Source organism: Somniosus microcephalus, chromosome 3, assembly GCF_052327205.1.
Source record: "Somniosus microcephalus isolate GS21.2 chromosome 3, FLI_Smic_1.0, whole genome shotgun sequence".
NCBI lineage: Eukaryota > Metazoa > Chordata > Chondrichthyes > Squaliformes > Somniosidae > Somniosus > Somniosus microcephalus.
In genome coordinates, this window is record NC_140989.1 from 65,191,348 (window position 1) to 65,213,071 (window position 21,724).

Sequence of the window (21,724 nt, forward strand, 5' to 3'; positions counted from 1 at the left end):
AAATTGGCATCGTTCTGGTATAAACAATTTAAGGTGGAATTTTCTTTACTTATGAAAATCTTTACAGATCCATGCTTGTTTATCCCCCACCCCCCCCTACTCTTTTTGCAGTGGACCGATTGCTTTTGTTAGCAACTGATCACACAGCCTTAAACTTAAGCCTAATAATGTGTTTAATCAGCCGTGGTTGGGCTGTTTGGTTGGGATGCTCTGTAGGGATGATGGAGAAATTAAGAAATGGACATCTGCCTCTTCAACAACAGTGGCTCCTGTTGGCAGTGCATGGAGTTACTTTGGAATAACAACAGAAAATGCTGGAAAAACTCAGCAGGTCAGGCAACATCCATGGAGAGAAATTTGAGTTGACGTTTCGGGTCGAACCCTTCTTCAAAACTGGAAAGAAAAGAAACTAGATCGAAGGCAGGGCTGCGATCGGACAAAAGAATAAAAGAAACAAAAGAAGTAAAAGAGATTAGAAGCTAGACGAGATGGTAATAGGCTGAGATTAGGTGTAAAGTGTACTGGCAGGGCAAGAGATAGCTGCCAGGTGTGAGAGAGAGTCTGGCTGATCTTACTTTCCCGAGTTAAAGAGGAACGGGAAGGGTGTGAAGAGACCACGGGGGCGAGGGGGAATTCAACGTTGATGGTGGTGCAAAATAGGTGGTAGCAAATCGTCTTCCCGTAGAACAGCCCGCCCGATTTTCCTTTCTATTGACTTCAATGGAAAGGAATCGGACGTGGTGTATAATGGGCGGCCGATTCGCTGCCCCCTGTTTTGCGCCCCCGCTGAAGTTGAATTTCTCTTTTTCTTGCTGAATTTTCACCTCCAATGTTTCCCCATTCCTGAAGTTGTTGACTCCATGATGGGGTATGGTTCCGCAGACACGCTCTCCAACTAGCATGTGTGTGTTTCAGTCGTGTGTGTCAACAGGCTAATCGCCCACAAGGGCATCACAGCTCAACCTGATTTCGGCATATGCACATGGGTGCTGGCGCATAGCAAATTTAAGTAAAACTATGAGAGTTCATTCATTCCGTGGTGTTGTAAATGCATTGTATTGTTGATGTAGGCTAATTGACTTTGAAAACTATCTTTAAATTGCTTTATGTGCTCTCAGACTAGTTTCAATCGCCTAAGGGGTTCCTTCCTGATTGTTTCGACCCTCATTGGCCTGGGTTTTTAATCTGGTGTTTTGCAATTCCCAGGAGATTACATGGTTTCCGGGTGTATGTATTGTGATGCACAAGACATCATAACAGGCTGGATGAACCTGTCTCCTGTCCGTCATTTTTCTTATGTTCGTCTGTCTGAATTCCAGACAGTTTTTTGCTCCCTTACCCAGAGGTGTGATCAAATCTGGGGCCTTCCTGACCAGCATGGCTCAGGGATTCAGTTGAGCTATTGGAAAATGTTTAAGATCGAATTTAGTTAAATATATTGAAGGGGGCAGGGAGAGAATTTCCATGGGGTGTCCTGGATCTCCTTTAATAAGTTTGGCAGAAAACTCTGGAGAAACGGCTGGCTTTTCCATCTTTTCTTGACGGGTTCTCCTAATCTAAGGGAGAAGATCAGGAGAAACCCACCAGTGCAGAAATTCCAGGCCATTATCTGTCAAGCTCAAGTAGTTTTATTTAAAAATGTCCACACCTCTCGCACTGTGTGCAGTTGAATCCCTGTGTGTAAACCAAGTAGGAATGCCGATGACCTGTTCTTAGCATCTATTATTGATGATAAATGATTTGTCTCTAGGACCCAGAGGAATGAGTAGCTGGGCTATGAAGGGATGTAGCAATGTGTTGGGGAGAGGCGAGGCTGGCCACCTTACTTCCTGCTTTGCAATCCTGACCCCACCATCCCGGCGGAGGATTTTCTGTTGCTTTATTATAAATAAAACAAGTCACTCAGTAGCTTTCCCACTCCGCCGCGGGAATCTGAAGCAGCAGAGCCAGCGCGGGCTGCCAAGCCCGGCGTGCCGGACACTCCTTTCCGCGGCACGGGCCGAGGGGGAGGGAAATGAAACTTTGCGAGCGGGCACTATATTCTTCGAAAGATGGCCGCGCAGGGTTATCTGTTTACAGGGTGCAGCGCGCCGTACTGTAAAAGGCTGAAGTGTCGCGCGTAAGAGGAGGCAAGGAAGGGAAACTTTGGCGGAAAATTAACTCGTTTCAGCAACAACAACAAAAAATTAGCTCCGCAAGACTAGCTTCTGTCACCTTGTCGTTGCATTTAGGAAGAGGCGGGCAGAGGAATTGCATGCGCGTGCACAAGGTAGGTGGAATTCCAGGCTATTCTGGATGAGGTTAGAAAATGACTTTTTTAATTTTGGGGAGAAGTTTTTGTTGTTGCTGCAGAGTGTCGGTATGCAGCAAGGGAGAGGCCTGGCAATGCAATGGTTTTGAGTTGCAGGCGCTTTGAGGGGGGTGCAGTTACCTGGGTGGTTACCCAGCTTCGTCCATCTCCACTTGAGGCTGCCAGCAGGCATTCCGAGGGTCCGCGGCTGGGCTGCGGAGCCGAGCGCTATCGGCGTGGCCAAGCAAGGGCTGCGAACAAGCCTCAACTCTCCCTTCGGCACCGGTGCCGGCTGCTCTAACCGCACATTTTTGCACTGAATCCCTTGCTGAGCATTTGCAAAGGTTAGAAAGTTAGCTGACCCTCGCGTATGTGGTAGCGGAGAAAGTCATTTTTCAAGGATAGTTGGAGGGAAGTTGATTGCTACCCCCCCCCCTCCTCCAATAAGCTGCTTTTATTGAGCTTATTGCAACACATCAAGGAAGGGGTGGGGAGTTACTGGACGTACAGTTCTCACTGGAATTGAAAGCAGAAGTTCTCAGTCTAGTCGTGCAGCGTTTTGTTGCGCTGTTTTGTGAATTGGCTCAGACGCTTCCAAATGAAATGAGAATGACAGACACATGAAAACCTGAGTTTAACACACCTTATGTTGGACGGGACGGCCCAGTGCATTTAATATTGCATTTTGGTGAGTCCAATGCAAATGTACATTAAGTCATTGCTCAGGCTGTTGCTGCATTTACTAAACTGCATCTTTGGGGAATTAATGTGGCGAAAATTTTGCACTTCAACCTGAGGGTGTCCTGAGAGTGTGTGAAACCCTTCTGCAATGAGGGGTGCTAAGTGGAGAAAAGAGGAACATGCCAATTATTTAGATCTGCAGAGATACCAGCTTCTAATGGTTTAAAAAAATGTAATCATTTAGTACAAGATATTTTACAGGGCTGAAACTTTAAATGCAAATGTCAAGCCAACCATTAAAAATCTAAATCGGAAAATTGTCAAATATTGAAGTGAAGGTACAGTATATAATTTTGTCTGAGGGATTTTTTTTGTCCAGCTGAGAAGCAGGCAGGTGGTGGTTTCAGATACAGGGATGTGTGATGGGGGTTGCATAGAAAGGAACATAGGAACACATGCAGGCTATTCAGCCCCTCGAGCCTCTTCCGCCATTCAATTGGATCACAGCTGATTACCTAAAAAAAAAAATCCATTTACTTGCCTTTGCTCCATTTCCCTTGATACCCTTGCCTAACAAAAATCTCAGTTTTGAATTTTTCAATTGACCTATCCTCAACAGCTATTTGAGGGATAGGAATCCAAATTTCTACTACCCTTTGTGTGAAGTGCTTCCTGATATCACCCTTGAGCAGCCTTGCTCTAATTTTAAGGTTATGCCCCCTATCTGGACCAGAGGAAATAGTTTTCCCTCTATCTCCATCATAAATCACCCCTTAATCTCTATATTCAAGGGAATACAAGCCTAGCCTATGCAACTTCTCCTCATCATTTAACCCTGAATCATTCTGGTGAATCTGAGCTACACCCCTCCAAGGCCAATATATTCTTCCTGAGGTGCAGTGCCCAGAACCGAACATAGTACTCCAGCTGTAGTCTAACCAGAGCGTTACACAACTGTAGCATGATGTTCACCCCTTTGTATTGGTGAGGGGGACTTGTGTGGTAATTACTGCTTGGTAATTAGTTTGGGGTTTGGACTGTACATCACACATTGGCACTGTCCTTTGTCGCACAGATGCTTAAACCACATGGTGGGCGGAATAGAGGGTTGCCATAGTGGAGGAAGGGTGCATCTTATTGCCATGAACAGTAAGAGTGATGCAAGTTTCTGTATCTCAGGTAGTCGTTGCTCCCCTAGGTCAGGCCCAGTAGACGAGAGTGTGGGTTGGAGATGATTTTAATGCTGTTCATGGCCTTTGTGGCATCCTAAAATTTCACGGTGTAGCTTTCTTTAAAAAAAAAATCACCACCTGATAAAGTTGGAAGCATTAGTTTTATGGAGCTATTTAAATAATAAGCACTGTTTCATAACAGCATATTTTCAGTTTTTTCATAAGCAATGAATCTGAATTTCACACAGTCCATGGTATCTTGAGTTGAAGTATTCTCATTTATTGACCCAGAAAAGCATAGGGTCAGACTGGATTTCCTGTGCACCCAGGAATTCCTGTGGTTTTCAGGAGCTCTGCTTCTATTCACTCCTATTACATAACCGGATTATCGACAACTTTGCACCCATGCAAGAGGCCTGATGATATTTAACTTGCTTCCTCTCATCCGTTCTCAAAGATAATGACTTAAAAAGACATTCCATTTATATAGCGCCTATCGTGACTTCAAGACATCCCAAAGTACTTTACAGCCAATGTGTTGTTGAAGTGTAGTAATATCGGGAATTGGTGTACAGTTTTATTGCCCACTGTTACCTTGCATAACTGGTTGTCCCTTCATGTATGAGTAAGCAGGGATAATGGTGTTGAATCCTGTTCTTGTTTTACATTAACTCTTTCCAGCATGCATTGTAATATAGCAATCAGGAGTGGGAATATTGACTCCTGGCAGTTTTTTCCTATTTGTTTCTACTTCCCAAGTCAAGGGATGTTGATGGCAGTTGTGCTTTAACACTGCTGTAGTTATAATCTTAGGCCAGACCAAGGTTCAATCTTGATCATACTCATTTAAAAATCCAGTTTCAATTGACAGTTTACAGCACTGTTGACAAAGTGTTAATAATTAGACAACTATTTTTACTGGCTTCAGCCTTGCAAATGATGAGGATTGTTGAGTGAGCTGTTGGTTCATTGCAGAAATTTCGTTTGTTTTAAAGTTAACCTCCCTGCCATTGGGTCAGCATACAGATTCGTTCATGAATGCTGTAGAGAACAAAAGGGATCATACAATTATCCTGACTATTACACAAATCATAGTATTGGTATGCTCCAAATCAGAACTTTCGCTTTCTATATACCCATTTTGTACCTGTTCTGAGATGGCAGTATTGTTGCAGACAGTCAGTGTTTGTTCTGCTTTTTGTTCTATTGTATATTTTATCTTTAGCAACACATGTGTAACAGCCTTAAAGTAGTGCTGGCTACTTCTACAATGTGCAAGTTTCAGCCGTTTTGGCATTTCATTTTTTTTAGACTGTACTGGAACTCGCCAAAATGTGCCCGTGGAGGCTGTGGGCTCAATTTTCAGTGTGTCGGGATTGGAGGCGTTAAATTCCCGAAATCAGGGGTCCCGACCCCATCCCGCCCCCAACCCGCCTCCATGTCAGTTTCAAAGGAGGTTGGGACCCGCCTCCCCGAGGCGGGAAGGGATTAGTGCTAATTAACTGATGTTAACAGGCAGTTTTTAGCCTAATCCCTATTTTTAAGCTTGAACTGTGGGATTCCCGGTGGCTCCAAACCATGCCAAGTTGGAGGAGTCGGGTTGGAGGGGGTCGAGATGTCGGTGTTCAGGTGAGTGATGGGTGCATGAGTGCAAAGGTAAGTGTGTTTGGTGTGTCTAAAGTGATTAAAGTGTAAATTACCTTTTCAGCCTTCCTTTAGGTTCGGGGAGTCCCTCATCTCACCGGCACAGAAAGCAGAATGGCTGCGAACTGTCAAAAGTGACAGCCTGCAGCTTTCTGTGCAGGAGAGATTTCTAACTGAGTCTGTGGAGAAGGACTCTTGTTAGAAGTAAGACTGTCAGTGTTTGACAGCTTCAAACAGCTGTGAAACACTGATATTTCATCTGTCAAAACATCTTGACAGATGAAATTTCAGTCTGTGACGTCACTGTTGCCCTTAATTGGCCTGCTGGGCGGGCTCAACAAGATCAATCAAGTTAAAATCATGTGGATTGGCCGCATCTCGCTGGAGGCGGGACTACAACCTCGAAGTTGTAGTCCCGCCTCCAACCCGACTCCTGAATAAAAATCCAGCCCTGTATGTTTGTTAATGTTCAACACATCACTCTATTCATGCTCTCCGAGTGTTAGACTGTTTCTTATGGCTCTGGATGCTTGACACTAATGCATCTGATTGTTCAAATCTGTTCTGAAATCAAGCGGTATAACAAAGTGCAGCTCGAAGCAAATGTAGCAGAGACAGCTGGCTTGTACATTTGGCCTTGATGTTTCTGAGGAGTTGAGAATGATTTAGAGAATTTGTGCTGGGGTACCAGTGGGGAAAATTGCAAATTCCTTTCATGCCTGGTGCATATTCCACCAACCCTCATACAGCAAATACCTCTTTGGAATGATTCGTCTCAAGTTCCTGTAGCTCAAAATCTTCAGCCAGAAATGCCAAGTGAATGATCCATATCGACCTCCTCCTGAGGTCCCCAGCACCACCACAGAAGCCAGTCTTCAGCCAATTTCACTCCACGTAATATCAAGAAACGGTTGAGCGTACCGGATACAGCAAAGGCTTTGGGCCCCAACAATGTCCTGGCTGTAGTGCTGAAGACACTTAACATTTATTGCCCATCCCTAATTGCCCTTGAGAAGGTGGTGGTGAGCCACCGCCTTGAACCACTGCAGTGCATGTGGTGAAGGTACTCCCACAGTGTTGTTGGGGAAGGAGTTCCAGGATTTTGACCCAGCGACGATGAAGGAACGGCAATATACTTCCAAGTCAGGATGGAGGTGGTGGTGTCCCCATGCACCTGCTGCGTTTGTCCTTTTTAGGTGGAAGAGGCCGCGGGTTTGGGAGGTGCTGCCGAAGGACGCCTTAGCGAGTTGCTGCAGTGCATCTTGTAGATGGTACACATTGCAGCCATCTTACGCCGGTGGTGAAGGAAGTGAATGTTTAAGGTGGTAGCTGGGGCGCCAATCAAGCAGGCTGCTTTGTCCTGGATGGTGTTGAGCTTCTTGAGTGTTGTTGGAGCTGCACTCATCCAGGCAAGTGGAGAGTTTTCCATCACACTCCTTACTTGTGCCTTGTGGATGGTGGAAAGGTGTTGGGGAATCAGAAGGTGAGACACTCGCTGCAGAATACCTAGCTTCTGACCTGCTCTTGTTGCCACAGTATTTATGCGATGGTAATGGCATTGAATGTCATTGGGCGGTGGTTAGACTCTCGCTTGTTGGAGATAGTCATTGCCTGGCACTTGTGTGGCGTGAATGTTACCTGCTACTTATCGACCCAAGCCTGAATGTCATCCAGGTCTTGTTGCATGCGGGCATAGACTGCTTTATTATCTGAGGAGTTGTGAATGGCACTGAACACTGTGCAGTCATTGGCGAACATCCCCACTTCTGACCTTATGATGGAGGGAAGGTCATTGATGAAGCAGCTGACGGTGGTTGGGCCTAGGACTCTGTCCTGAGGAACTCCTGCAGCGATGTCCTGGGACTGTGATGATTGACCACCAGCCACCACACCTATCTTCCTTTGTGCTAGGTATGACTCCAGCCAGTGGAGAGTTTTCCCTCCGATTCCCATTGACTTCAGTTTTACTAGGGCTCCTTGATGCCACACTCTGTCAAATGCTGCCTTGATGTCACTCTCACCTCATCTCTGGAATTCAGCTCCTTTGTCCATGTTTAGACCAAGGCTGTAATGAGGTCTGGAGCCGAGTGGTCCTGGCGGAACCCAAACTGGGCATCCGTGAGCAAGTTATTGGTGAGTAAGTGCCGTTTGATAGCACTGTCGATGACGCCGTCCATCACTTTGCTGATGATTGAGAGTAGACTGATGGGGTGGTAATTGGCCAGATGGGATATGTCCTGCTTTTTGTGGACAGGACATACCTGGGCAGTTTTCCACTTTGTCGGATAGATGCCAGTGTTGTAGCTGTACTGGAACAGCTTGGCTAGAGGCGCAGCTAGTTCTGGAGCACAAGTCTTCAGCATGACAGCTGGGATGTTGTCCGGGCCCATAGCCTTTGTTGTATGCAGTGCACTCAGCTGTTTCTTGATATCGTGTGGAGTGAATCGAATTGGCTGAAGACTGGCTTTTGTGATGGTGGGGACCTCAGGAGGAGGTCGACATGGATCATCCACTTGGCACTTCTGGCTGAAGATAGTTAACTCAATATTTGCCTTCCTACATACAAGGGCCTGAATTTAATGAATGAGAGAGTTCCAAAGTAGAACAAGTGTTGTACCAGTTCATTTATTGGATTGGTACAGAATTTCAAGTTGCAGCAACAGAAGTTCTTGTGTTCCTGGCATCAAGATGGTGTCCATCTTAAGTGCTAGCAATTCTTGTGGTACTGTTCTTGCAGACAGTTGACAAGCAGATACAGATCTCCAATGTTGAGGATATATAAGTCCTCCATATCTGGTTTCATTCATCTGCATTGCTTTGATCTATGCTGGGTACAGTACAAAGATGTGTATTATCTTCTGCTAAAAGTTGACCATTTTTTACATCACCAAATGGATGTAGGTGCTTGTCTAATACTGACATTTTGATGGTAATAAGGCCAAGTTTTTTTTGAGTATTCTCTCTTAGCTTTCCCAGCAATCCTTACCACTTGTTTGCCATAGTAAGGTAAATGTTTTTACATGCAGTTGAAAGTTTGTAACTGAAGAGATATTGGGGACCAATGAGTCAGTACACTGTCCTTTCACTGGAATTTTGGGCTCAAAGCCAACTTAAACCGATGGCTGAAAATATATTTTCTTCTGGCTGTGAAGATGTTGCCTGAACTGAGGTTTTGGTTTCGGTTCCTAGTCGGTGCAGGCCCACAGCATAAAGCTGCCCATAATTTAAATGTACACGAGTGCCAAATTAACATTTTCACTTAGAGGCTATATTTGGTCGGCTGTTGTGGATCATGAAAATGTCAGTTGTGGATGCTATTAAGTTGAGGGTTAAGACAGTGTTGGTGCACAGCAGGAGGTGCTTAAACCTGGCATCTAGGAGTGCTTAATGCTAACATTGGGTGGAATGAGAAAACTTACTGCATTTCCTAGCATTAACTTCCCTTTGACAGTTTTTCCTGACTGGTTCAACACAAGTAATTCATATAGCTTGTATATCAAGATTATCAGCAGTCCCAACAAGAAGTGGCTAGTTGGACTGACGGCCATATGTGTTTGTGTAATGTAATGTAAATTTACAGTTCACGTGCATAAAACAGCAGTTGGTTGCCTACAGACACAGCTGCCTGTGTTCGGAGCCAGTTTGCACAGCATGTAGTTAGAGTCCTCCTGCCGCGCGCCCCCCCCCCCCCCCCCCCCCCACAAACCCCCCGCCACCTCAGCTTCACGACATACTTGGTCACCGGGCCTCGCAACTCGGTTAAGTGTTCCATTCCTTGTGTCAGGAAATAGCTACACCGATAGAGGAGGCCCAAAGCTTTCTTTCCATTGCGGTTCTCCTTTAAAATAAGAATCATTAATTTCCTCCTCGCAGTCTACCCATCTTTTTTTCTTTGGAGCTTATGTATGAAAAATGATCTATGATGTTTCCTGCCCTTAGCAATTTTTGGTATTAAAAGGAGACCATTGCATGCTCAGCAGGTAACTTGAATAACAACCCCCTCCCACAAATTAAACGTCTCTCCTGGTGAAACTGAAATGTTCTCCGACTCCGAGGTTGACTCCGAGGTTGACGTGGGCTGCAAATGTTGTTAAATACTGTAGACTTGGATTAGGCATGAGAACCTTTTCATCAAAATACAGAAGCTGCAGCAGATAGAAAGATTTTTTGATTTAGACTATTTAAGAGTTGATGTGTCTTTTACAGATCGTGAACTGGGGTTCATGGATGTTGGCAATTCAGTCAATACATAACCCCTACATTATTTATTTTACTTGAAGTGGCAGGAACTGCGTCTGACTGTCTTCTCTGTACCCTGCTGCCTGACAAAGTTCAGAGAAATCACATTTTTGCATGTTATCGCCTTGTGTATTTCAGTTTGAAAATGCAGGACAAAATTCAGGTTTATTAATTCCTCCAATCTTTACAATGTAGGCTTGTGTTCCGTTGATCAGCTCATATGATTAAGCGATGATCAAAATAATGTATTCATTCCCGAGCGATAACTTGGAATCATGGTACCTATCCGAACTTCATCATTCTGCCCAACACTTGCTTAAAAATCTGTTACTTCTCCAACTTTTTCCAGTTCTGATGAAGGGTCATCGACCTGAAACGTTAACTCTGTTCTCTCTCCACGATGCTACCTGACCTGCTGAGTGTTTCCAGCATAATCTGATTGAATATCTGTTGTGTTACGAAGGTGCTACAGTTGCCATTTGTGGTTAGGGAGGGGAAATGGCCTGAGTTTCTGCTCATGATGGCTAGCCACTGACCCCTGCTATAACTGTGCCTGTGAAGGGCATCCGTGAGGGCAAGATCATGTTTAGCTGTGATGCCCTTGATAGTTAAATAGCTTGCCAGCATTCACTGTTCAAGCTCACGTGTGAACAGTGACATGTGGATTGAGATGCTGGAGGGCAACTTTGCCTGTGGGACCCTACTTAGTAGCGAGCCAATGCCTTCAGGAGGGGAAGAAAGAAAATTGGTTTGCAGAACCACCATGCTGTGACCTTTTTTTTTCTTCCTAGATTGTGTATGAAAAATGATGTGATATTTCCTGTCCCTTGCCCCTAATCATTAATAGTAAGATTTCTACAAGTCCAAAACCTCATAGTTTGTGTTGAATTATGAAAATGAAAAATTTTGTCACAATCCGAATTTAGAAATCCTGATTGCAACTGCTTTTTGTCCAAGTTTTTTTCTTTTTTAAACATCTTGCATCTGTGATGTATATGCAAACTTTAAAGGGGAAAGACTAAATAATGCATTTTTTCATAATGGCCCAGAACTTCGGGTCTCCACGGGTGAGTACGCACGGGGTACTCACCTGTAAGCCCAATGGAAGTGCTGGTTTCCTGCATGTGCGGGAAACTGGCACTTCGTTCCCCTGAAAGCAGGGGTTAAGAGGTCGAACGCGTGGGCGGGAGAGGCTGCGCGTGCCCGTCGAAATTGCGTTTTTTTTTGCAGGTTTTCCCGGGAAGGTAAGTCGTCAGAAGTTAGACATTTAAAAAGCAGTCGCAAGGCCTGCTTTTTACAAGGTAAGTGGTGAATTAATTAAAATTAGAACATTTTTTCCACAGGTTTATTATTTTTGAATACTTTAAAGAAAGGTACGTTTATTTTTAGCCCCGTTAGAAAATAAAATTATTTTTTCCAAAAATTAAAATTATTGTTTAAAATAGTTATTTCATGTAATTTATAGTTTATTTTAAAAATGTGATTTAAAAAAAAAAAAAATATTTGTAGATTTAGTGATGTTTTGGGGCTCGTAGTATTTCTAAGTTTGACAGCACTTCCTGTCAAACTTATGAATGAAGTATTCCCTGCTCTGATTGGCTCCCCATGGCCCACGTGATCCCAGGGGACGCATCGAACTAACTGCGCCCCTGGGATACGCAAGCACTGTGCGCCGGCAGTTGGAGCAGGCCCAGGATCAGAATTCCACGGGGGCCCACAGCTCAACGGCCGGCGAGCTAGGTAAGTGCAGGTCGGGGGCTTACACCCTGGGCCATTGTATAGGGAATTGAATAAACAGCACCAGATTGAAAGTTTGGAATTGCAGTTGCATCTTTTCAGTCCAGTAACCTCCCTTCCTTCCATACAGTCTTTTTTAGTTGTGCACATATATATTACTAAGCTGGGGTTCAAGTCAGGTGACTTATGCAAGTTTGGCCACATACTTCAGAACACCTTCTATACTGGACAGAACTATCTGAGATACTGTTTGTAGTGATGCTTGTGTACCCAGAGCATAGTTGTCATTTCAGCGGCCAGTTTCTCTTAGTTCCTCTCTTAAAAGCATTAACTCCTGCTGGATGTGGGTCCAGTTGTAGTCTGCCAGTACCTCGCCCAAATAGCTGCTGTTCACGTGTAAACCCAGATGGATTGTGCTGGTAGGCTACTTGATTATAAGGGGCATCAGAGGTGAGTCTGTAACTGTCCTCAAGTGCAGTTTGCAGCAGGGCCCACGAGATGGGAACCCTTACTTTATCCCTTTTTTTGTATTCCTTTTTTGCTGCTCTTCACTCACCCCCCCCCCCTTGATAACTTGCCAGATGGAGTCTGCACTGAGTGGGAATCAATGTTTTTGTTAGGCAAGGGTATTGAAGGTTATGGAACCAAGGCAGGTAGATGGAGTTAATATACAGATGAGCCATGATCTAACTGAATGGTGGAACAGGCTCGAGGGGCTGAATGGCCTACTTCTGTTCCTATGTAAAACAGGACTTTCTTGGTCTGTGGCTGAGCACTGCACTGTGTATATTGGCCGATTATGCATACTCATATCATGGTTCAGCTGTTTTAACATATGTTGAATGTTATTTTTAACCTTGCTACACTTAAAGCCAATGTTACTGCCACAGTTAAAGAACTGCCTTTTTAACTATCTTTATACTATCTTGAACCCAGAGCACTTCTTTTGACTGTAGCCATGGTAACCTTAGCTTCATATCGGGGGCTAAAGGCTCAATTCTGCCTCAGACATGTAGTTTGCTTACTGTATTCAGTTTAAGAATAAAGGTCCATTTATCCATTTTCACCCTCGGAGCTACCAAATGTTAATGTATGTAAAGCTGTACTAGAGAATGTAGGAAGGTTCTGGAAACAAATCCCACATGGTGATACTTTACGGTTTCCTTTTCATGTTTAGTATCATCATACAAGTTTTTATAGTTTTAAATTAAATGTTTGTTTCTGTTTGGTCCACTTCACTGGTGAGTGATTGAAGCAGTTCTTGAGAGAGAACTTGAGAAGTGATCACAGTGCTGAATCCATATTCCTGAATCCACTGCCTGGGGCTGTTGGTGTATTTTTCTTTTTCTTTGGATTACAGACCTTTCTACAGGAGGAAATAGTTACTTTGCCTCTGTATTTACCAGGGAGACTAACTGGGTGGACATGACACTAGAAGTTGAGATAAAAAAAGATAAAACAACATTTAGGATAGAAAGGGGGGAGACATTCTATTCTATATCCCCCCCCCCCCCCCCCCTTTCTATCCTATGTTTTATCTTTTTTGATCTCTACTAATGTCATGTCCACCCTGTTGGTCTCCCAGATAATTGATAAACTAATCAAACTTGGAGAGGATAAAACCATTGTTCTGAATGGATTGCATCTACCCATATTATAGAAGTTAGGAAAGAGATAGCAGAGGCACTATTACAAAAATTCATTAGAAAAGAGAATAGTGCTAGAGGACTGGCAGACAGCTAATATTATTCCTATATTTAAAAAGGGAGAAAGGGAAAAGGTCCAGTTAGCTTAACGTTGGTGGTAGGAAAGATAATGGAGTCTTTACTCAAAGATATAATAGAAAAACATCTAGAAACCAAAAACATAACAAAGAATATTCAGCACGGATTTCAAAAGGGGAGGTCATGCTTGACCAACCTTATTGAATTCTTTGATAAGGTATCGCATAGCAGACTCGTGGGAGCATGTTGAGTTAGGAGGCAAGTAGCTGAATGGATACCAAGCTGGCTACAAAACAGAAAACGGGGAGTAGGGGTTAAGGGTAGCTGCTCGGACTGGCAAAAGGTGGGTTGTGGTCCAGAGATCAGTGCTGGAACCACTGTTTACAATTTATATGAACGATTTGAACTCTGGAATCGGAAAGACAATTTCAAAATTTGTGAATGACCCAAATTGAGGGGTATAGCGAATATTGAGGACGTATGCAACAAAATATAAGACGACATTAATAAAATTGCAGAATGTGCATGTAATTGGCAAATTAATTTCAATATAGATAAGTGTGAGGTTGTGCATTTTGGCAGGAAGAATAAGGAGGCCACAGACTGACCGGCCTGCCTACCGACCGACCTACCTACCTCCCTCCCTCCCGGGGTGTAGATGCACAAATCACTAAAAGTAGTGACACAGATTAATAAGGCCATTTAAAAAAAAAAAAAAAAAGCAAACCAAGCACTGGGGTTCATTTCTGGCAGGATAGAATTGAGAAGTTATGTTAAACTTGTATTGAACCTTGGTTAGACCACACTTGGAGTACTGTGCACAGTTCTGGTCTCTATATTCTAAAAAGGATATCGAGGCACTGGTGAAGGTGCAAAAAAGATTCACCAGGATGATACCAGAAATGAAAGGATATACCTATCGGGAAAGGCTGAACAGGCTGGGACTTTTTTCTCTAGCAAAGAGAAGGCTGATAGGTGACCTGATAGAGGTCTTTTAAGATAATGCAAGGGTTCGATAGGGTAGACGTAGAGAAGATGTTTCCACTTGCGGGTAAGACCTGAATGAGGGGCCATAAATACAAGACAGCCACTAATAAAACTTCTTTACTCTGAGAGTGGTTAGAATGTGAAACTCTCGACCACAAGGAGTAGTCGAGACGAATAGCATTGATATATTGAAGGGGAAGCTAGATAAACACATGAGGGAGAAAAGAATAGAAGGATACGCTGATAGGGTTAGATGAAGATGGGTGGGAGGAGACTCGTGCAGCATAAACGCTGGCATAAACCAGTTTGGCCGAATGGCCTGTTTCTGTGCTGTAGACTCTTGTGTAAATCTATGAAAATGTGGGTAATTTGACTCTAGGCTTGGGACGGGATAGGGTAGGGCTGGTTTAAGCCCTAGAAGTTTTGGATTGAGATAATTGCTGACCTGCTATGAACCACATCGGGAGTCATTTTCTCTCTTTACATTAAAACGTTCTGCAGCAGCAGCCGTGCACTTGAAGCCTGACAAAGCTGGCCTAGCCCTCCAACGGATTCACATCCAAAATGTTCACTCATCTTCGCTCCACAGATGCTGCCTGACCTGGTGTGTGTTTTCAGCATTTTCTGTATTTGTTTGATTTCTTGCATCTGCAGTGTTTTCTTTTTTTTTCCTTTTTTTAAATTTCTCGCATGTTTACTGGTGAATTGGCCATTCGTGTCCCATCTCTGTAATGTTGTACATGTTTTGAGAAGTTTGACATGTTTTTTCTGACCTTCTCATTGAAGCATTCTCATCAGATGTTAAGGAAACTGAGGGGAGCAGGGAGGAGGGGGAAACTTGTGCATGTAGCTCAAAATTATGCGCAGCCAGTTTTCTGCTTTTAGATTTAAGGACAGTAAAAGCACTGATGGCTGTTGCCAACACTTCGTATGTGTTATATTGTGACTTAGTTTGCTGGTATGCGTTGCACAAGTATGTAAATATGAAAAATGTGCGATTATCATTTCGTTATTTGTGCGTGTTTATAAACCAGGGAGAGTGGGAAGGTCTGCGATTACTGATTGTGCTGATGCTGGCTGGCAGTAATTTTAGTAATAATGGTCCATGCTGTTGATCACACCACAGAAATGTGTTATAAAAATTTGTCCATTGCCTGGGTTGGTGCATGTGTGGAGTCGAGACTGAGTATGTTTTCAGGTGAAGTGGGTATTAAAGAGGGCAGGGGATAATTATGCTAGGGTGTGCTGATGTAATTCACTGCCCATTTTGAAATGATGTATTCTGTCATTATTGTTCTATATTCCATTTATAAATTTCTGAATCCACATTTATAATGGAAACTGCCTATGTAAACTTGCCAAACTGTAACTTCAACCTCCTGCCAACCATGGTGCAGAACCTTCACTGGTGGGAGGTTGTAATTGTCGTGTGACAAGTTAACTTGGGTACTTTAAATTATCAATTCCAATAGCTGCATTTATAGTAGAAAAAAAGGTGCTAAGTGTGCGCTGACATACAGATAATGCATGATTCACAGATCTACTATTAATATTTGAACAAGTGAAGACTATTAAAATCTAGTTTTGTATTAAGTGCTACTTTTTAAAGAAATTTGTATAATAAGCTAAAGGTTACAATAACAACTTGTATTTATATAGCACCTTAAACGTTGTCCCAAGGCGCTACACAGGAGTATTAAAAGACAAAGAATTTGACACTGAGCCACATGAGAAATTAGGGCAGGTGACTAAAAGCTTGGTCAAAGAGGTCGGTTTTAAGGAGCATCTTAAAGGAGGAAAGAGAGGTAGAGGTTTAGGCAGGGAATTTCAGAGCTTCGGGCCTAGGCAACAGATGGCACAGCCACCAATGGTTGAGCGATTTATAATCGGGGATGTTTGAGGGCAGAATTAGAGGAGCGTAGATATCTTGGTGGGGGTTGTTGGGCTGGAGGAGATTGTAGAGATGGGGAGGGGCAAGGCCATGGAGGGATTTGAAAACCACGATGAGAATTTAGAAATCGAGGCGTTGCTTAACTGGGAGCCAATGTAGGTCAGCAAGCACCGGGGTGATGGGCGAACGGGAATTGGTGCGAGTTAGGACATGGGCAGCTGAGTTTTGGATGACACATTTACATAGGGTAGAATGTGGGAGGCCAGCCAGGAGTGCGTTGGATTAGTCCAAGTCTAGAGGTAACATGGGCTTTCAGCAGCGGATGAGCTGAGGCAAGGGCGCAGATGGGCGATGTTATGGAGGTGGAAATAGGCGGTCTTAATTATGCAGCTGATATGTGGTCGGAAGCTCATTTCAGGGTCAAATATGACACCAAGGTTGCGAACAGTGTGGTTCAGCCTCAGTCAGATGTTAGGGAGAGGGATGGAGTCAGTGGCTAGGGAACGGAGTTTGTGGTCGGGACCGAAAACGATGGTTTCAGTCTTCCCAATATTTAATTGGAGAAAATTCCTGCTCATCAAGAACTGGAGGTCGGACAAGCAGTCGCCAAAGGGCAACATGGAAATGAGAAATAGGAGGGGGCTAAGGATAGATCCTCGGGGGACACCAGAGGTAACAATGCGGAAATGGGAAAAAGCCATTGCGGGTGATTCTCTGGCTACGAGTAGATAGATAAGAATGGAACCAGGCGAGTACAGTCCCACATAGCTGGACGATGGTGCAGAGGCATTTGAGATGGATGGAGTGGTCAACAGTGTCAAAGGCTGCAGACAAGTCAAGAAGGACGAGGAGGGATGGTTCACTTTTGTCACAGTCACAAAGGTAGTCATTTGTGACTTTGAGAGCCATTTCGGTACTGTGGCGGGGCGGAAACCTGATTGGAGGGATTCAGACATGGAATTGCGGGAAAGATGGGCATGGATTTGGGAGGCGACAACACGTTCAAGGACTTGAGAGGAAAGGGAGGTTGGAGATGGGACGGTAGTTTGCAAGGACGGAGGGGTAAAGGGTTTTTTCAGGAGAGGGGTGATGACGGCAGATTTGAGGGAGAGGGGGATAGTACCTGAGGAGAGAGAACCGTTAACAATGTCAACTTGCATGGGAGCCAGAAAAGGAAGTTGGGTGGTCAGCAGTTTGGTGGGAATAGGGTCGAGGGAGCAGGAAGTGGGTCTCGTGGACAAGATGAGCGCGGAGAGGTCATGAGGGGAGATTGGCGAGAAACTGGAGAAAGATGTTGCATACGGTTTTTGTTTTGCTTTGTCTGAGGTGCTAGGTTTTAAAGCAAAATAAATAGTGTAAATTCTAGTCATAGCAACTGATAATTCAATTCTTTTTTTCTTTGTTGTCTCCTAATCTCCTCTCCCCACCCATCCCTTTGCCACACTTTTTAAAATCTGCATTCCCTATTCGCTATTACACTCTACCTCAGTTTCTTGTTTTGCATCCTAAGTCTGTGACTTTTTTTCAACAATTTTCTCAACAATTTTTTTCTCTCCCGTCTTCTGCTACAGGCACCTTAGAAAAAAAGAGCTTGCATTTACTTTGCACCATATCGTTTCCTCAGGATTTCCAAAATGATTGGCAGCCAATGAATTACCTTTTGGAGTGCAGTCATGGTTGTTTAGATAAATATGGCAGTCAGTGTGAGCACAGCAAAGCTACACAAACAGCAAATAAATGAGCAGATTATCTGTTTTTGGTTGTGTTGGTTGAGGAAGTGAGGTTGGTCAAGACACCAGGAGAATTCCTTGCTCCTCATCAAATAGTGCCAAAGGATTTTTTAATGTCTATCTGAGTTGGCATTCGGGCTCACTTTAACTTTACATCTGAAAGACGACACTTGTGACGGCACTCCTTGAGGACTGCATTGAAGTGTCAGCCTAGGTTACGTGCCAAAGTCTGCAGTGAGACTTAAACCCAGAACTTTTCCTGACTTGGGCGCGTGTACTACCTACTGAGTGAAGCTGATAACTTGCCTCAATTCAGTTCCATGGTGCAGTTCAACCTCTAGCACCACTTCTAAATGGCATTGTTACTAGACTCTTAATCGAGAGGCCTCTACTAATAATCCAGAGAACACAAGGTCAAATCCCATTGTGACAGTTTGAAAATTTGAGTTCGGTTTAATAAAAATACACATTTGGAAATAAAAAACTGGTTTCCGTAAAAGTGACGATGAAGCTGTCGGATTGTCGTAAAAACACAAATGGTTCATTAATGTACTTCAGGGTAGGAAACCTGCTGTCCTTAAATCGTCTGGCGTACCTGTGACTCCACTCCCACACTAATGTGGTTGACTCTCAACTGCTCTCTGAAGTGACCTGGCAAGCCATTTAGTTGTATCAAATCACTACAAAAAAATAACTTGGACTGCAGCGGTTCAAGCAGGCGGCCTACCACCACCTTCTCTGGACAACTTGGGATGGGCAATAAATGCCTGCCTTGCCAGTAACATCCATTACCTGAGAATGAATAAAAAAAACAAGTATGAGCTTTGACAGTGCATTTGGTTATTCAAATAAAGGAAGTGTCACAATTGAGCCTAATCCTATCCTCGCCTAATCCTGACCACACAAGCACACGTCCAGCAGAGGTTGCTGGATGTATGAGCCAGACTATTTGGCTGCTTTTTCTTTTCTCTAATCCAGAGGTGCTGAAGCCGATTTTTAACTCTCTAACCAACGCTCTGCTGAGATTGCCTATCTCTGTACAGACTGGGGCTTGAACCAAGGATCTTCCTGGTCTGAGTCACTCTGTCACCTCGTGAATAAACTCCTTGAGGTATCGGGGGAATTCGGTTTGACTCGCCTCCATGGTCTGCTCATCAGGAGTTGCAAACTCAGCTGATTGGCATACTTGGGTCAAATAGCTGACCTTCGCCAGGATGATTGTAGAGGTGCTACAATTAACTTCAGCAATTCTAAATGATAGGGAAAATACAGTTTCTGAACATCTCTAGCCAAAATTAAGTGATTTTTATTTTTCTCTATCCAGTGCCATTTGCAGTAGTGAAGAAGTGAGAAATTGGCCCCACAAGGTCTTGGGCAGATTTTAGTGATTGATTTGAAACACTGGTAAACTCACTTTGAGGGCAGAAGCTGAGACACTTAAGCTATTGGGATGGCCAGTGTTTTGTAACACTATTACAATGATTATTTGAGTGTACAACACTGGATCGGGAGGCATTGCGATCTTTTCACTTTACAAGGCACACACAAGCACTTCAGTCTATTCTGGGTCTTCTGATTTTACATAAAACAAACAAGTGTTGACTTTGACCATTTTGAAGGAGACCGGAGTTGCTTTCTTCAAAATGATCTTTAAATTTGGATGTGTGTGGTCCTTTTTACAGCTTGGTTTACTGTGATTTATTACTGACCACGCAGCAATTAATTCTCCAAGGAAATGGATTTACCAGAATGTATAATGTAGCAATGAATGTGTATTCCTATGAATACTAAATTTTGTGTCTCAATTTTTTATATTGTACTTTTGATTAAAATTGTATTTTTTTTTCAAATTTAAGTTTTCACTGCAGCTATTTTATGGGCTCTGGAAAGGATTTTTAGGAATGTCTTTAAATGAAGTTTGCAAAAGATGTGTTTTTTAAAGTTTATTACTAAAACGAAGACACTGAATTGAATACTGTAAGTTATTTGGTTATGATGCGTTGTAGATGGCCCATTGTTGTTTTCTAATTTGCTATTGGCAGGAGTCTGTTTTTGTGAGAAATGCCTCCGTGTTTTCTGCTGGGTCATAATGTTTCTTTAATGAATAATAGCAATGACTCATTAACTGGTATTTTAAAAGCAAACTGATATATTTGAGATCTGATTGCAGGATAAGGACCCAATTAACAGTCATTTTGTTCTAGGTTTTTTTTAATATAACGTCGGTGCGTATGTGTGTTTTTTTAAAATTCCCACAGTTCTTGACCACCAACTTGCAAGTTTTCTGATCTATGAAAACTGTAAAACCTGACCGTTTTGAATTGTTAACCAGCTCAGCTAGTTTGGGCACTTGAGCTGTCCGTTCTCTACCTGTAAACAATTTGGGTGGGCGACAGCAACTCTTAACATCTCTTCTAAATCTGTCACCCTTAAGATTTAGTAAGTGTTTTTGCACTTCTGTTTTATAAAGGTCAACCAATTTTACAAGTGTAAAGATGTGAAGTGCTTTGGGATGTTTTGCTGCATTGAAGGTGTTCTATAAATGCAAGTTGTTGTTGTTGGACATTTAGCAGCTTAATCTAGAGGACGTTTGCACTTTAATTCTTCGTTTCCTTTTCCCACTAGCTTTCTTTGGTCTATTTATGCACGTCTTGAGCTAGCAACCTCTGTGCCTTCACTGAGGCTGTTACTACTTTATAAAACAAAAAATACCTGGACTGAAACTGAAAGCAAAATGCTTTAACTGCTGTGTTTAATGTTGCCTTTCATGGTACGTACCAAGTTTATAATAAATACTAGCTGGGGGAGCCCGGTGTTGCCGAGGCTTTTTCGAGGGCATGTTGTTGTTGTTGGAAGAGAGAGAGCCCTCTCTCTCTCTCTCTCTCTCTCTCTTTCCCCCGCCCCCCCCCCCCTCACTCTCTCTCTTCTTTCTTTCTTGCTTTCTTTCTTTCTCCCCCCCCCCCCTCACACTCTCCCTCCAGGCCCGATCGGACTAACCTCGGTAGCACCTGCTGGTGAACAAGGCGGGCCTTTGGACCCGGTTGGCAGACTCCCATGTCCGATTGAGATCGGGGACAGCCGTTTTATATAAAAAAAAAAGCCAGAGCGGGCTCTCGTGGGCGGGCGGCACATGCGCGGTCAGTGCCAGCGGCGTGAGGCAGCCCGCGGGGAGTAGGCAGGGAAACCCCGCGGGCTGGCGGCCGTTAGCAAGCGGATCACTTCGGGTGTCCATCCTGCGCTCTGGCCCCGACACCGTCAAACCTGAGAAGGAGAGAGAGGGAAGAGGAGAAGGAGAGAGAGAGGGAAGAAAGAGAGAGAGAAATTTTTTGAGCTTCAGGCCCCGAGTCCCCCCCTGCGCGAGGGTGAGGAGGGGGGGGGTTGCTAAACACAATATAAAACTCAAATAAATTGTTAATTAATTCCCTAACACATAATTCAAATATTTACCTTACTTCCCTAACACACTGAAAGTGTGGGGTAAAAATCGTGAAAAATCAAGATGGCGGCCACTCACCTCGGTTCAGAAGGATAAGGCCCGCCCACACACGCACCGATTGGTCGACCGGTCAGGTCACCGAAGCGTAGGATTGGTCAATCGTCGAGTCACTCGACACTCAACTGTAGGAAGG

At 43.8% G+C, this 21,724-nt stretch overlaps 1 protein-coding gene across 7 annotated transcripts in view; it reads left to right on the forward strand.

Annotated features, from left to right (window-relative positions):
• The window catches only part of LOC147121106 (transcriptional-regulating factor 1-like), a 279,913-nt gene that overhangs the window by 36,157 nt on the left and 222,032 nt on the right, over positions 1-21,724 (forward strand). For 2 of the 7 annotated variants that reach the window (XM_085980820.1, XM_085980822.1), the window contains exon 1: positions 1,891-2,269. The exons of 2 other annotated variants lie outside the window; for them this stretch is intronic. The gene's annotated coding sequence lies outside the window, so the exon portion shown is untranslated. Of the gene's footprint in view, positions 1-1,881; positions 2,270-21,724 lie in introns of those variants that run through there. 3 more of the 7 variants (XM_085980826.1, XM_085980824.1, XM_085980825.1) reach the window with 3 other exon arrangements.